The sequence below is a fragment of the Amblyomma mixtum genome, chromosome 3, assembly GCF_055824585.1.
Source record: "Amblyomma mixtum isolate Tamu chromosome 3, ASM5582458v1, whole genome shotgun sequence".
NCBI lineage: Eukaryota > Metazoa > Arthropoda > Arachnida > Ixodida > Ixodidae > Amblyomma > Amblyomma mixtum.
Window position 1 is genome coordinate 301,184,173 of NC_143014.1, and position 13,602 is coordinate 301,197,774.

The 13,602-nt window shown below is 47.3% G+C and overlaps 1 long non-coding RNA gene and 1 other non-coding gene across 2 annotated transcripts; both read right to left on the bottom strand.

Annotated features, from left to right (window-relative positions):
* Window positions 1-1,952: 1,952 nt before the first annotated feature.
* LOC149355388 (uncharacterized) lies at window positions 1,953-3,648 on the bottom strand. Its single transcript, XR_016291493.1, has 5 exons — window positions 3,144-3,648; window positions 2,487-2,548; window positions 2,348-2,422; window positions 2,227-2,283; window positions 1,953-2,114 (listed from the first exon to the last, which is right to left on the bottom strand). It is a non-coding gene; the product is annotated as an uncharacterized LOC149355388 (long non-coding RNA).
* Window positions 3,649-13,080: 9,432 nt separating this feature from the next.
* Window positions 13,081-13,155, bottom strand: TRNAT-AGU (transfer RNA threonine (anticodon AGU)). The gene has a single exon. It is a non-coding gene; the product is annotated as a tRNA-Thr (tRNA).
* Window positions 13,156-13,602: the final 447 nt, after the last annotated feature.

A 13,602-nucleotide genomic window follows, 5' to 3' on the forward strand; every position in this document is an offset into this window, starting at 1 on the left:
TCCAGTACACTGACGCTGAAAAGTCCGCATCATGAATTTCGAAGCAAGCGCACAGCACACATTTGTCCCTGCTTGTAGAACACCTCGCTTCTAACACACAACAATAAAGACTGAACTAACAAGTGCACTGCATTCGTCAATGCTTCAACGCTACTACCTCGCTTCTAACACACAACACTAAAGACTGAACTAACAAGTGCACTGCATTCGTCAATGCTTCAACGCTACTCCAACTTTCAACTCATTTTTGTTGCCGGCCTGTTACGTTATCATCCTTTTTTGGCACTGAAACCAAAAGAAGATGCGTCAGTATATATGTCGCCCTCAACCAGCGCATGTTGCAAGCAACATGCGGCGTAATTACTCCTTACCAGTGTGCTTGATGACGACGACCTCGTTAGGCTTCGCCAGGGAAGCAATATTAGCCTGCGAAGACACAGAAGGAGGCAGCGAGTAATAAGGCAAAGTGCGAGCGCAAATTTGTTTACACATGCTATTCACGCGACGTGAATCAATCCTGCTGCGGGGGATTCAAACAGTAACGATGAAAGTTCGGAAGAGCCCGAAGCGAACTTCGGCGATGCTTATTCGTGGTCCATTACACTGACGCTGAAAAGTCCGCACCATGAATTTCGAAGCAAGCGCCCAGCACACATTTGTCCCTGCTTGTAGAACACCTCGCTTTCAACACACAACAATAAAGACTGAACTAACAAGTGCACTGCATTCGTCAATGCTTCAACGCTACTCCAACTTTCAACTCATTTTTGTTGCCGGCCTGTTAAGTTATCATCCTTTGGTGGCACTGAAACCAAAAGAAGATGCGTCAGTATATATGTCGCCCTCCACCAGCGCATGTTGCAGGCAACATGCGGCGTAATTACTCCTTACCAGTGTGCTTGATAACGACGACCTCTTTAGGCTTCGCCAGGGAAGCAATATTAGCCTGCGAAGACACAGAAGCAGGCAGCGAGTAATAAGGCAAAGTGCGAGCGCAAATTTGTTTACTCATTTTCAAGATTTCCACTGCATTTTTGTTAGAATCAGTATTTCTTCGATACGAATTTTTTCAGTGCTATATTTTGACGTTAAATGACTGCCATGACAAATCTATTCTGGTTGCAGGAACCTTCCAAACAAATACACTTCATAAATGAGAGGGATAAAATTTTGGCACAAATAGCCTAATGTGCATGCATGTTATAGTCTGGGACTTCCTGCTGACTACTGAAGTGCAAAATGATAGGTTTGAAGCTATGACACATTTGTAAATAAGCAAAGGGAATTCAAGTATTGGTTTGAGGGGCTGCTTGTATGTGTAAGATAATTTATATCGCAGCAGTTTGTAGTTAGACTTCATGTCCCCCGGACAGTGGGTGATGTTATATTTTCGAAGGTGGAAGTCAGACTTCAGCCGTCCCGATGCACACACAACACGTTTATTGAAACAGTCATATATATATATATATATATATATATATATATATATATATATATAACAAACAGAAGCGCCCCCTGGAGAATAAAGAATTTAAAATGAAACGGAAACTGAATACAACATACTCCCCCCCTTATTTTTAGTAATTAGTTGTTAGTAACCCAATCAACCACTGTACGTCCAGCGGACGTACGATGTACGTCCCTTAACGGATGTACGGATATCCGTGGGAGATCCGCCGACCTCCGACGGATCTCCGAGGGACGTCCGACGGAGGTACATTTGTAACTGGAAAGATCTCCCACGGACATCCGATACGGATATCCGCGGATATCCGCCGCGGACCTAAAGAGGACATTGGCATGTTGCAGGCCTTGGTGACTGCAGCCACTAATTTAACTGTCATATACTAAATGAGTTTATATACAAGCCCACAAAGTGTTTGATATCAGGCACAGGCCTCATCGTACATCAAATGCATATGCCTATAGGAAGCAACCAAACACAAAGCAAGTTGTCTTAAAATCAAACAATTTTATTAAAGGCATTAATGCATGCTTTCAACCTTCAAGAGGCATTCTTCACGCTTGACGCTGGAAGAGGTCCCATGCAATAGGACGGGTTACTGTATGCAGGTTGTATTCTCATGTTGAATCTGTTGTAAAAAAGTTTTTCCCTAGAAAACAAACAAAAATGCAAAAATACTGTCACTGAAAGGGTACATGATTTTTGCAAATCAAGATACTGCCACTGAAGATCATAATAAAAAATACCATAGCAAAACATACCTGCTGACTATGTCACACATTCGCAGCCATCATTTGCACGAAATGTCCACACACGTGCTGCAAAGGAAAAGATGAAGAGTGCATGAGGGGAGCTGATAATTTCAACACACTTCGAACTTACATGTAGACCAATGCTCTGCAGCGCAAGCTACAACACGGTTGCTCTGAATGGGCTGGTGACGTCCGTGCAGCAACCCTGAGGGAACAAGTGGACAGGTTGTGAGTGGGCAACATGCACTTACACAGCAACTAATACATACCTGTTGACACTACGATGTGGCACATTTGCAGCAATCAATTGCACGAGCTGTCCACATACACGCTGCAAGGAAAAAGATGAAAAATTAATTTCAGCGCAAATTACTGTGCTGTAGATGGCTGGAAATATCCATTTGACAAGCCTAATGTTGAAACAAGTCGATAAGCTGTGAAGGTAGACGAATTTTACATTATTTTCAACCTACCTGCACGTTCCATGGCATGACATAATTTAGGCACCAATACACTCCGCAGGCGGGCCACATACACACCGCAAAGACAGTAAGAAAATAAGAAATCAGTCGCGAATCACTGCAAAACACACACAGCCCCGACATTATCCTTTTCGTGCGTTCTGTTTTATCGCTATTAAGAACTTACGTACAACTGCCTTAAGATTCACACCATGCATGTGTACACCTCGTCTCAATTTTTTTCGTAGTGTAGAACGAGAGAGGCGCGATGCACTGGCTTACGGAGCTTCGCGACAGGCTCGCGTACGCGGGCAAACACGTTTGCGGCAGCTACCGCATCGTATGTACTTGTAACTTCCACTCCAGTGCAAACAATTAAGTTGTGCAAGTGAGTATAATATGCTACAGCATTTTGCTCATCCCACGGCAACATCATCAAGGTAATCTTCAAGCACAGTTACTTACTTGCAAGTTATAACACGCCGCTTCTTTCATCCGAGGCAACAAAGAGTCGGGTGCAGTACGACGTCCGGGCTATTTCACGAAAGCTTCTGTTGCAGAAGAAGGTCTTGTCGAGCGCATAGGTGATTGATCACATTTATAGCACAGCCAAGCAACCGCAGAACAAACAAACCGCATACTGTAGCAAAAATAAAGGTCGAAAGAAGCACGATGCCACGAAAAACTACGCAAAGATCGCGCTGTTGTGCACCGTGCCGCCCGCGCCGGAACTGGTGGCTGACGGATTGGATTGGATCGACTTTAAGGCCTGTCGTCCTGCCGCGGCATGTCCTTCCTCCATGTGCCGCGGCTTCTGGTAGGAGTTTAGTTTTCATGGAAGGCAGCATGCCTCGGTTACCTCAGGTTCTTTCATATCAGCACCATATTCGAGTGATGTTAATTGATTAATCCGAATATGCAACTAATTGCCGGTATAAAAATTTGATCGGCTGAATTTGTCGTTTGCAAAATAGAATTTCTTTTATGTGAGGAAAAACAAAATATGTATGTGACGTCGTAAGTTCACATCCCTAAAGGCATATTCACGGATACCCGTCGGACATCCGTCCGCGGATATCCGCCAGCCATCCTATAACGAACGTCCTTCGGACATACTCCGAATCTCCGACGCGTATGTCCGGATATGGACGTCCGTAGGCATGCCCTACGGACATCCCCACCTGGCACTGGAGATTCGGATCTTAATCGTACGTACTACGGATATCCGTGGTTGACTGGGAAGTATAAGTAAGGAAACCCCAAGGCATGTACACTGTACTATTTACACAATTTACACATATTTACAGACTATAAACATAAGATCAGACCACCAACTAATAAGTCTGATAGTCTTGGAGCCAGGCCGATGGCCGGCGCTCTCGAGTTTAACGTTGCACTTTCGACGATGGCGACGGGCTCGTAGACTGCTGCTGCGTCCTGAGGCAAGGCGGCTGCAGCACGGCAGGCTGCGGCACATCTGAAGATAGGCTGCGGCGCACCAGGAGACCGCGGCTGCGGCGTCACACTAAACTGGCCTGGTTCACCGGTGCCCCTCTCTGGAACCATGGAAAGCTTGGAGGCATTCCACGTACGGCCGTCTCCAAGTCGGGAAAGGCTGGTCCCCTCCTCTCGACCACTTTAGTTGGTGAAGAAAAGGCGCAGTCTCCCTTGAACCGAACGGACGGTTTCTTGATGCGGAGAATGTCGCCTACGGCTATCTTCATGCAACGTTATCGTCGAGCGCCATCGTTTTCACCGCCGCAGCCGCGATCTCCTGGTGTGCCGCAGCCTGTCACGCTGCAGCCTCTATCTTCTGATGTGCCGCAGGAATTCCTCACACCATTCCCGGCGCAATGGCGCAGCGGCTAAGGGATGCGCCACCGCCGTGCGATGGCAGATGCTGCCACCAGTGGGGCTCTTCCCGAGCAACCTGTGTCACCAGAGACTGTGGTAACTGCGCAACCCGGGCCGTCAGGCAGACAGTGGCGACTGAGCAACCCATGTCACCAGAGAGACAATGGCGAGATGGGTGAGCAGAGATCTTAGCACTGGCTAGCGCACTGACAGATTTTACACTGTACCGAGTACCAAAACAAAATCCTACTGCACAAGTACTTACTGATAATCAAATGCGCAGAAGAAGCCCTTGGCAATAGCAGTATCAGTAACTGTGAAGAGGGTCACCTGTCCATGACAGTGTTTACTCCTTACAGTATTTATACCTATCTATGACAGTGTATAAAGTGAAAAATTGTTGGCCCTAAAAATTTCATCACATCTTGCACCCCTTCATTGGTAATACGGCCCCACAAAATACACAACAAGAATCAGGACCTTAACAAATTACACCCCCCCCCCCCCCCCCTAAACCCCCTTGAAAGGGGAACCAAAGAATGAAAACCGTAACGCAAAACTGGCAGATCCACGCTATGCAAAACGGTTGCCTGCAGGTACACAAGTGAATGCTGGCAGAAGAAGCTAACAAGCTTCAGAGAACAGAATATGCCCTTGGGCAACAATTCTGGTGACCGAATTCCAACCACTGGTTGTATACAAATGCCCCGAAGCAAACGAGGCGCTAGGGTACCTCGTCGCCAATGTCGCCATTGGTAAGGAATGGAGAGGCAAATTTATGGCCTACACTGATTCGCTGCACAATGCGCGCTACCGTGCTGAACCATGAAGACGTTGTGGCGACTTAATTGCCGTCCGCAACATCGCTATACGTAATATGTTGCTGTGATCGGACCATTGTGCAGGCGGTAATTTGCGTTTTTCATTCCTTATATACAGTCACTGCAAGCACCGCGAGGTGCCGCTTAAGGCTTTTCATTTCTGTGCAGTAAATAAGTAGAATGGATCAGCTAAAAAAAGTGCTTGCTGTGTTTCTCTTAATTAATGCGTTGTGAAACCAGGCAGACGAAGTTTTCAGAGGTTCGCCATGGCATGAAGCGCATGCGAAACCAACCTTGCGAGCCAACTCGCGAGCTCAGTGCAGAGCCACCGCAGCTGTCCAGAACCGCAAAGGACGCCTTAAAAGCACCTCTGCCGTGGCAATGGTGCCGGTGCAGTCACGCGTCGTTGGAGACCGACCATTCGTGCACATGCGGAGTCACGCTGCCAGACGCTGCACACGATCATAAAATGCAGGATGCTTAAGCAGCTAATAGAGGGTTCAAGAATAGCGAATGCACGTTTTCGCTTAGTAAACACAGGCATTGTGCGGCACATTATGCTTTATGTTAAATCATAAAAGGTACGCAGAGGCGACAGCTTCAGTGATAGTGGCGCCATCTGGTTTCGATGAAGTGAACAATATTGTTTCGTGACGGCAAACCCGGTGAAGACAGTACTACATGACATGGCGATGGAATGATTTCATGGCGACGGGCCTAGCGCGGCTGCTTTGTGCCTGCCGCGCCACTGCCTATTTTGTCGTCTTCTGTCCGTGACAATATCTGCAACAAATCGGTGCTTGTGAGGGCTAAGAGCTGCGAATCGCGCAACGAAATAAAAGTAAGCAAAAGCTCGTACCCGATTTATAGCTAGCTGACATGCCGAAAAACGCAGTGACACTAACCAGTTCACTCCGAAGCGGGAGGCTCTGCTGGGGTCCTTGAGCATCTGCTATGGAGCATGCGCTATATGTGTGACATCACCGTCCGGTTTGTTCGACAGTTTTCGCTGGATTCGAGCCGCCACATCCTCTTCCGGCGTTTCGACCAATGAAATGTGGCCGGTGCGGCCGATTATGACGGTTTCGATTACGACAGAAAGTGGATATACGGGCCCAGTAAACAACAACAAAAAGAGGTTGCTATCTCCTCTCTTTACTGTGGTAGTTTGCACAGCATAGTGCGCGTGTATTTACAATTCGTTTCTGCGCTATGTCAGCATAAAGCTAAGTAGCACAGCACAACGCGCAGTAAACGACCAGGGAGGGTGAGGATGGCCTTTTTCAGAGCATTTTATCTTACAAGAGGCGAGAACCAGACCGAAGGAAATCATGTTCGCATTAAAAAACTGCTTAGTGCCGGATGGCGGTGAACAGAGATTTTATAATAAGCTTTTTTTGTATGCCTTGTACATGAGTTTGCCTAATGTACATTTCGTTTATTTAATCCGAGTGGCCTAAATGCCTCGCTTATTCTGATGCTGCATTATTTATTTCGTAAGTGAAGCCCTTAGTATTTATTTTTTATATTTTCCTGGGTACAAGGCAGGCACGAGGCCATAGTGCTGTGTGCTGGGCCCACCGTACTCCTTCCCTCGTCGGATATTATGTAATTTCTAATGACAACGCATTGAGGATGTCCGTTCTGTGGTACTTTGTGTTACCACTCTTGTGTGAACCTTCATTGGAGGGCGGGCTTTGTTGCTAAGTTTCTTCTCTGTGCTGTCCATCTTTACCTTGTTTCATCCATCTTCATTTGCTACCAGGCCATCCTGGGTTTTAATTGCCGCATTTCTCATCTTTTCTCATTTCGGTTTTAAATTCATTGCAAGGTGTAGCGGCACTGATCTTAGGAATGTTTCAGTCGGAGGTGTTTCCAACTATCGTAATTGTTTTCCTACCACGAAATAGACAGGGTGAGGCAGGCCTATTGGCCACCACACTGTTCGTGTCGGCAGCGGACGCCGTTTCGAAAAGGAGGTCGGATCTTCTTAACCCTTGCCAGCGGGCAAGTGTTGTTTTGCTACCCGGAGGTCTTGGTAGCAAAAAATGCATAGTCTGTTCTCCATAGGTATCCAACTGTTAGCTGAAATTCTTTCCATAATCATATAAGCAATGTCCCATGCCAATAAGTGGAACCTTGTTATAGCTTCTCTGGATATTTTATCTGTATTTCTGGTGGTTTTTTGCGCTCATAACTTTATGAGTGTGGCCTACGACGTCGCGTAATATTATAATCTGGTGTGGTAGCAAAATTAGGACGCGACGAGCGGCCACTTTCTGGATGCGCGTTGATGAGTGGTTTGCTAATAATAAACTATGCTTTGGATTATTCGTAGCGCCTTGCTACTTTTGTGTCCACACTATGCACAGTCTTGTCCCCAGCTGCGGTGAGTTCGGCTGCTGCGCTGAAGGGAATACTGTAAGGTCTTGTGTTTTGCAGGGCGCATGGCTGCAGCAATCGAGAGTGCGTTCATGAATCCACTGTGTCATTATGAGAGAAAAGAAGCATATTAGCTCTCACGTTCGTATCGTGTGAAGGACTAGAGTGTACGTGAGCTGAAAACATTTTGTGGACGTGAACATTCGGGTATACTTCTGGCGAAACATCAAGCGAAAATGGGATCCTTGATGGCTGAGACGACACTGAGTGCTTATGCCCATGGGGAGAGGCAACGCGCCTTCTTCGCCGCGGCTGCTCGGACCCCCTCCGTCTTACTACCTATACCCGAAAGAATCCATGGTGTATCCGACTCTTTTCGTGCATCTTCTTTGTCTTCCATCTGCGTCTTTGCTCTTGCCAGGCAACTAAGCATTACTGAAAATGACAGTATGACAATGGTATGTAGGTTAGAATAATATTGGTGCTGACGTGAGCAAACGTTTTGCCTCTTCAAAACTGACTTGAACGTGACTGGTTGTTTTATTCAAAAGGGCAATTTTTTCCTAGAAGAGCCCGCATTGGTCCTGCCACAGTAGTGAGGCAAGGCACAAATTTTGCGTAATACTCCGCCATACCTAAGAATAATTTTAATTCTGTCACTGTTGTGGGAGGAGGCGTTGTGATTAGATTCTCTAGCTTGTCTTGGGCAGGTGATACACATTGCTTGTTCGACTTGTGACTTAGAAACATGCGTTTCGATAACGAGAATACACACTTGTTAAGTTTGAGCCCTGACCCTTTTATTTTTCTCAGCACTTCTCTGAGATTGTTTTCTTGCTCTTGTACCGATCTTCCGAATACTATGATATCATCGATGTAGAAAAGTGCTCCGGTGCATTCTTTAAGAACTTGAGATATTAGTTGTTGGGTTAGGGATGAAACCGGAGCCAAACCAAAAAACACTCGTTTGAACCTGAATAATCCTTCAAGCGTGATAAATGAAGTGAGATCTCGAATGCCTGGATGGAGGACTATTTCATGATAAGCTTGTGCCAAATAAGCTCAGAAAAATGTTTTGCTCCTAACAAAGCGTGCAGCAGCTCGTCTGTATGCGGAACTGGAAAGTTGTCGGGAACCACGGCCTTGTTCACCTCTCGAAGGTCGTTACATAGCCGTATGGTCCCATTGGGTTTTTGAACCACCGCTACGGGTGACACCCACTACAATGCCGGGATACGCTCGTCCACATCAGCTTTCTCTGGACGAAGTTGTTCCGTGACTTTTGGGCGGACCGTTAGCGAGAAGCGTCGCACCTTCGCCGCCGCTGGTTTGACATCATGAAAATGCTAAGAGATCACTGCGGCACCCGCATTGCAGAAATGCGTAAACATGACGTCACACAATACGACGTCACAATTTATGACATCACACCAAGACGTCGAGTAACACTTCCACACTTTTCACCAACGTTACTAGATTACTTTTTCAGTTTGCAAACTCCGACGCCGCGGATGTCGCCCTTGCCTGTACCGCCGAGCGGGGGCGCTCTCGTCGCTGTTTGTCCGGCTTCTCGGCAGAGTAGCCGCTCTGACCACGTCAGCGAAAACTACAGCGAAGCGTTTTTGTGCCAGGCGTTTCTTTGTTTGGTTAAACTGTGCTGTAAGTTGATCGCTGCTCCTGTGTCCTTGCCAGATTTATATCAGTGCGTTTCGAGCGACGCAGCTTGTGCGACGTTGGCTCCGGCTGCAACTCAACACAGAAGCGCAACAGCGTCGGTGCACCCGAGCTATGCGTTATTAGGATCGGGTGAGCGTGGTGGAGAAGGGACGATGTAGGAGGGAGACGGGGTTACGAAGAAATCAAGGAAAGCGAACTTTATAGAATATTTACATTATTTACAAAAGGAGAAACTGAGAGCGACTTTCAGTGTAAGGGAGCTTCTTCGCTAACAGGAGTGCACTGGAGTCAACAAAACAACACCCCATTAAATAGGCTTCGTATTCCCCAGATCCCTGACTGGGAATAATGTTCGAAGAATGCTGTCCAATCAGATGGACAGGTGTGGACGCTGTGGATACCACCCACGGTAGGGGCGGTGCTGGGCTGTGGTGCTCTCGCCTTCGCACTCTTGGAGAATGGTACTTGCAAATAGCCATGTACGAGGTCCAAAACGGCGTAGAGTTTGGCTCCAGACAGTCTCTCGAGCTGGATGTCTACGCTTGGCAAATGATATTTCTCTTAACCGTCTGTGCGTGTACCCTGTGGTAGTCGACCACGAGCTGTTTTTCTCCGTTCTTCACCAGAATCGCCGGACTCGAGTACGGAGAAAGAGTCTCGCTCACTATGCCTTGCTGCTTGCATTCTTGAACGATTTTTCTCATTGTATCTCTCTCTTCCAAATTCATCTTGTATGGACGCACTGCTACCGGCGAACTTCCCGGGACTTCTTGGATATCCATCTCGAGCACCTTTGTGCATACCAGCTCTTCGAGGCTCATCGCAAAACAGTCTCGATGGTCGTTGAGCAGCTTCACCAGCTCTGCGTTTTATTCTGCGGTGAGGCTCTCTCCGACGTCAACTTCATGCTCTAGAATTGGCCGCCTTTCTGAAACCAAACGCACTTCCTCTCTCTTTTCTTTCCCTTCCACTAATTCCATGTCACTCGGTGACCCTCGATCCGCTTCGGTTATGTCAACCGGTGCCGCGCGCCCAAAAAGGTGTCCTTTTTGATAACCGTTATTCCACTGTCGATCGGACAGAGTGGCAGCATGGCTTTACCGCCTACCATATCGACAAGCACGTCCTGCCCCAAACGGCATACAACAACTGGTCCCGTGAGGTCGAACTCTGTAGTTAGGGCAACCCGGTTGACGAAATCACCCTCAAGCTGGACGTCTGCCGAAGTCACGCGCCTGAGCCACTATGCGGGAGCTGCCTCGTTGGGAGCGAATGGGCATTGGTTCCTGGGCCAGAAACGAAAGCAACCATCTGCGCTTCTATACGTGACATGCGGAAGTTCTGTGAAGGTCCTTCGTATAATCACGTCCATGGATAGTGCCTCGTTCGCGACAATGACGCCATCTACTTCAACGTCTGCATTGCAGGTCCCAGTGATGCACGCAGCCAGGGAGTTTGTGTTTACACCCGTAAAGCAGCTTGTTCTCCGCCCTGAGTTCGACGCCGCCGCGGGCAGCAGCGGAAGCACGCATTATGCAGTGTCCACTATCTCAATTAATTTCACTTTCCCATTGACTGTCACATGTTTCAGCAGGAGCCCTTGTCGTGCAGTACTGGGCTCCTCAATTACGGTGATCTGTTGCTGGCAGTGCCCCTGGGTATGCTCGGTCTGCCCGCAGCGAAGGCATGTTACCTCGCGTTTCGGCTCAGGACAATCCCTGGAAATGTGTCCACTGCTGCAGTTGGGCTCTCCTTTCTCATTGCCGAGGGGCAGTCTTGTGTTCCTCATCGTAGCTCTTCTTGCAACTTCGTGGTATCCTTGCCTTGCAACACGCTTGGGATGGGTGTAGCCCGTCTCGAACCCATCTCAAGTACGCTTCGCTCATTTCTCGGCTTTTCCACTCTCTCGTAATCTTGGATGTCATGAATGAGATCGTCATCATCGTGTGCGCCCCATCAGCATTGAGCACAGCTGACTCGCTGACAGGTGACCTCAAGCCAATCAACACTTGCTCACGCGTATCATTCAAGTTCAGGTGGGCCTCGGCGCACAAACGTACCTTAGCGTGAAAATACGCGCTCGTACTCTTCCCTGCTGCACAGGTTCCTTCATTCGCCGGTATCGATCTGCCGCGCTCGGCTGGCCTATGAATGTCCGCCGGAAGAGGTCTTCGGACTCCTTTCATGACTTGATGCGCGCACGATGACTTCGGTACCAGTCTAAAGCCGGTCCAAAAAGATGTGGTTTAGTTTCGAGCTTAAATTCCGGAGGCCAATTGTGTAGAGTCGCCGTTCCCTTTAGGCTTTGAAGCCAAGCGCTGGCTGGTTCTGGGCTCTGTCTGCGGTGAAGTCTTTGATTGATTTTCTCATGTCAGGCATTATTTGAAATGTCGAGACGGTTGGCTGAGGTGGCATGCTTAACCTCTGCAGAAGCTGATTGATAACGTCACTCTTCTCATTCGCCATTTTTAACAAATCTGCCATAGATGGCGCACTCTTTCCTTCAGCCATCTCTCTACTTTTAACTACAGTTCAACAATCAACAATTTACATCCGTCACACTGATTCAAAACAACAGAAAACTCTGAAAACACGTGAAGCACACACGAACAAAATTAGGTGATTTGCTCTAGCACGAGTAGAACTAAACATAAAACAACTTCGAACATAAAGAAGCAAAACACAAAGTAAACACAAGATTGCGGACAATTCAATTGAGCCAACCTAAACACTCGGAAGTTAGACACATTAGAGATACATTGCAATGTCCGCACTGTTATTTTAGAAACAGAAATTTGGTTTAACAGCTAAAATCATTCAGTTTCGGCGACGAATGTGATCAGTCCGCTTGGCGCAATTGGCTTAGTTCTCACACACACGTCCCACTGTTCTGTAGAGCATCGTCGCTCGTCGAGTTTGGGGGTAGTTGCTCTCGTCATCCTTCACGCTTACGTAGGTTTTCTTGCAGGCTGAATATCCCGTGCAGGTTGAAATATCCCACTTCTGAAGTATGTTGGCTTATTCGGCTAACTGATATAGAATATATATATATATATATATATACATATATATATATATATGCCGCCGTGGTGGCTCAGTGGTTATGGTGCTCGGCTGCTGACCCGAAAGACGCGGGTTCGATCCCGGCCGCGGCGGTTGAATTTCTTTGGAGGAGAAATTCTAGAGGCCTTAGTCGCTTTGGGACGTTAAACCCCATAAACCAAACTATATATATATATATATATATATATATATATATATATATAATATGAGAGAAGCCAACAGCCACAGAAGCCAAGCGGCACAGGGGATTTTTAATTTATTTATTTATTTATTTCAAGCCTTCGCGGTGGCTCAGTGGCTATGGTGCTCGGCTGCTGTCCCAAAAGACGCGGGTTCGATCCCGGCCGCGGCGGTTGAATTTCTTTGCAGGAGAAATTCGAGGCCCGTGTACTGTGCGATGTCAGTGCATGTTAATGAACCCCAGGTGGTCGAAATTTCCGGAGCCCTCCACTACGGCGTCTCTCATAGCCTTAGTCGCTTTGGGATGTTAAACCCCATAAACCAAACCATTTATTTATTTTCACCTGTTGTTCAGTTTAGAATAATACTGAGTATGTTATCGCTTAAAGCTAATTGATTGGAAAAGCAGAAGAAAAACAACCACATGCCGCAGGTGGGATCCGAACCCACGACCTCCGAATTACTCGTCCGGTGCCCTACCGCTGAGCTACGGCCACGGCTGTCGAATCTTCTGCTTTGGAGGTATTTATGCTTAAAAATAACCTAACATTTCAGAGTGTCCAGCAGCGCCACCCACGTTCTTGAGCGGCGGACGTAGCACGTCCTGAGTTACCGCTGATGTGACGTAGAACGTCATCGAACGGCGAGGGTGGAAGCTTTGTGAGAACGCTCTTATGCTTCCTATAGCGTCAAGGCTGCCAGAACCGAGGCCCTCGCTAAGCAATTAAGTAAAAAAGGGAAGGGGAATGAGGGGCTCGTTATAAATGTGAGAGAAGCCAACAGCCACAGAAACCAAGGGGCACAGGGGATTTTTAATTAATTATTCTAAATTGAACAACAGGTGAAAATAAATAATTTCTGCTATGTGCTTTGTGTTTCTCACTTACCTGTTCTGTGCCCACCCCTATAAAAGGGGATGCATTAACAAAGTAAAATCACTCCTGAAG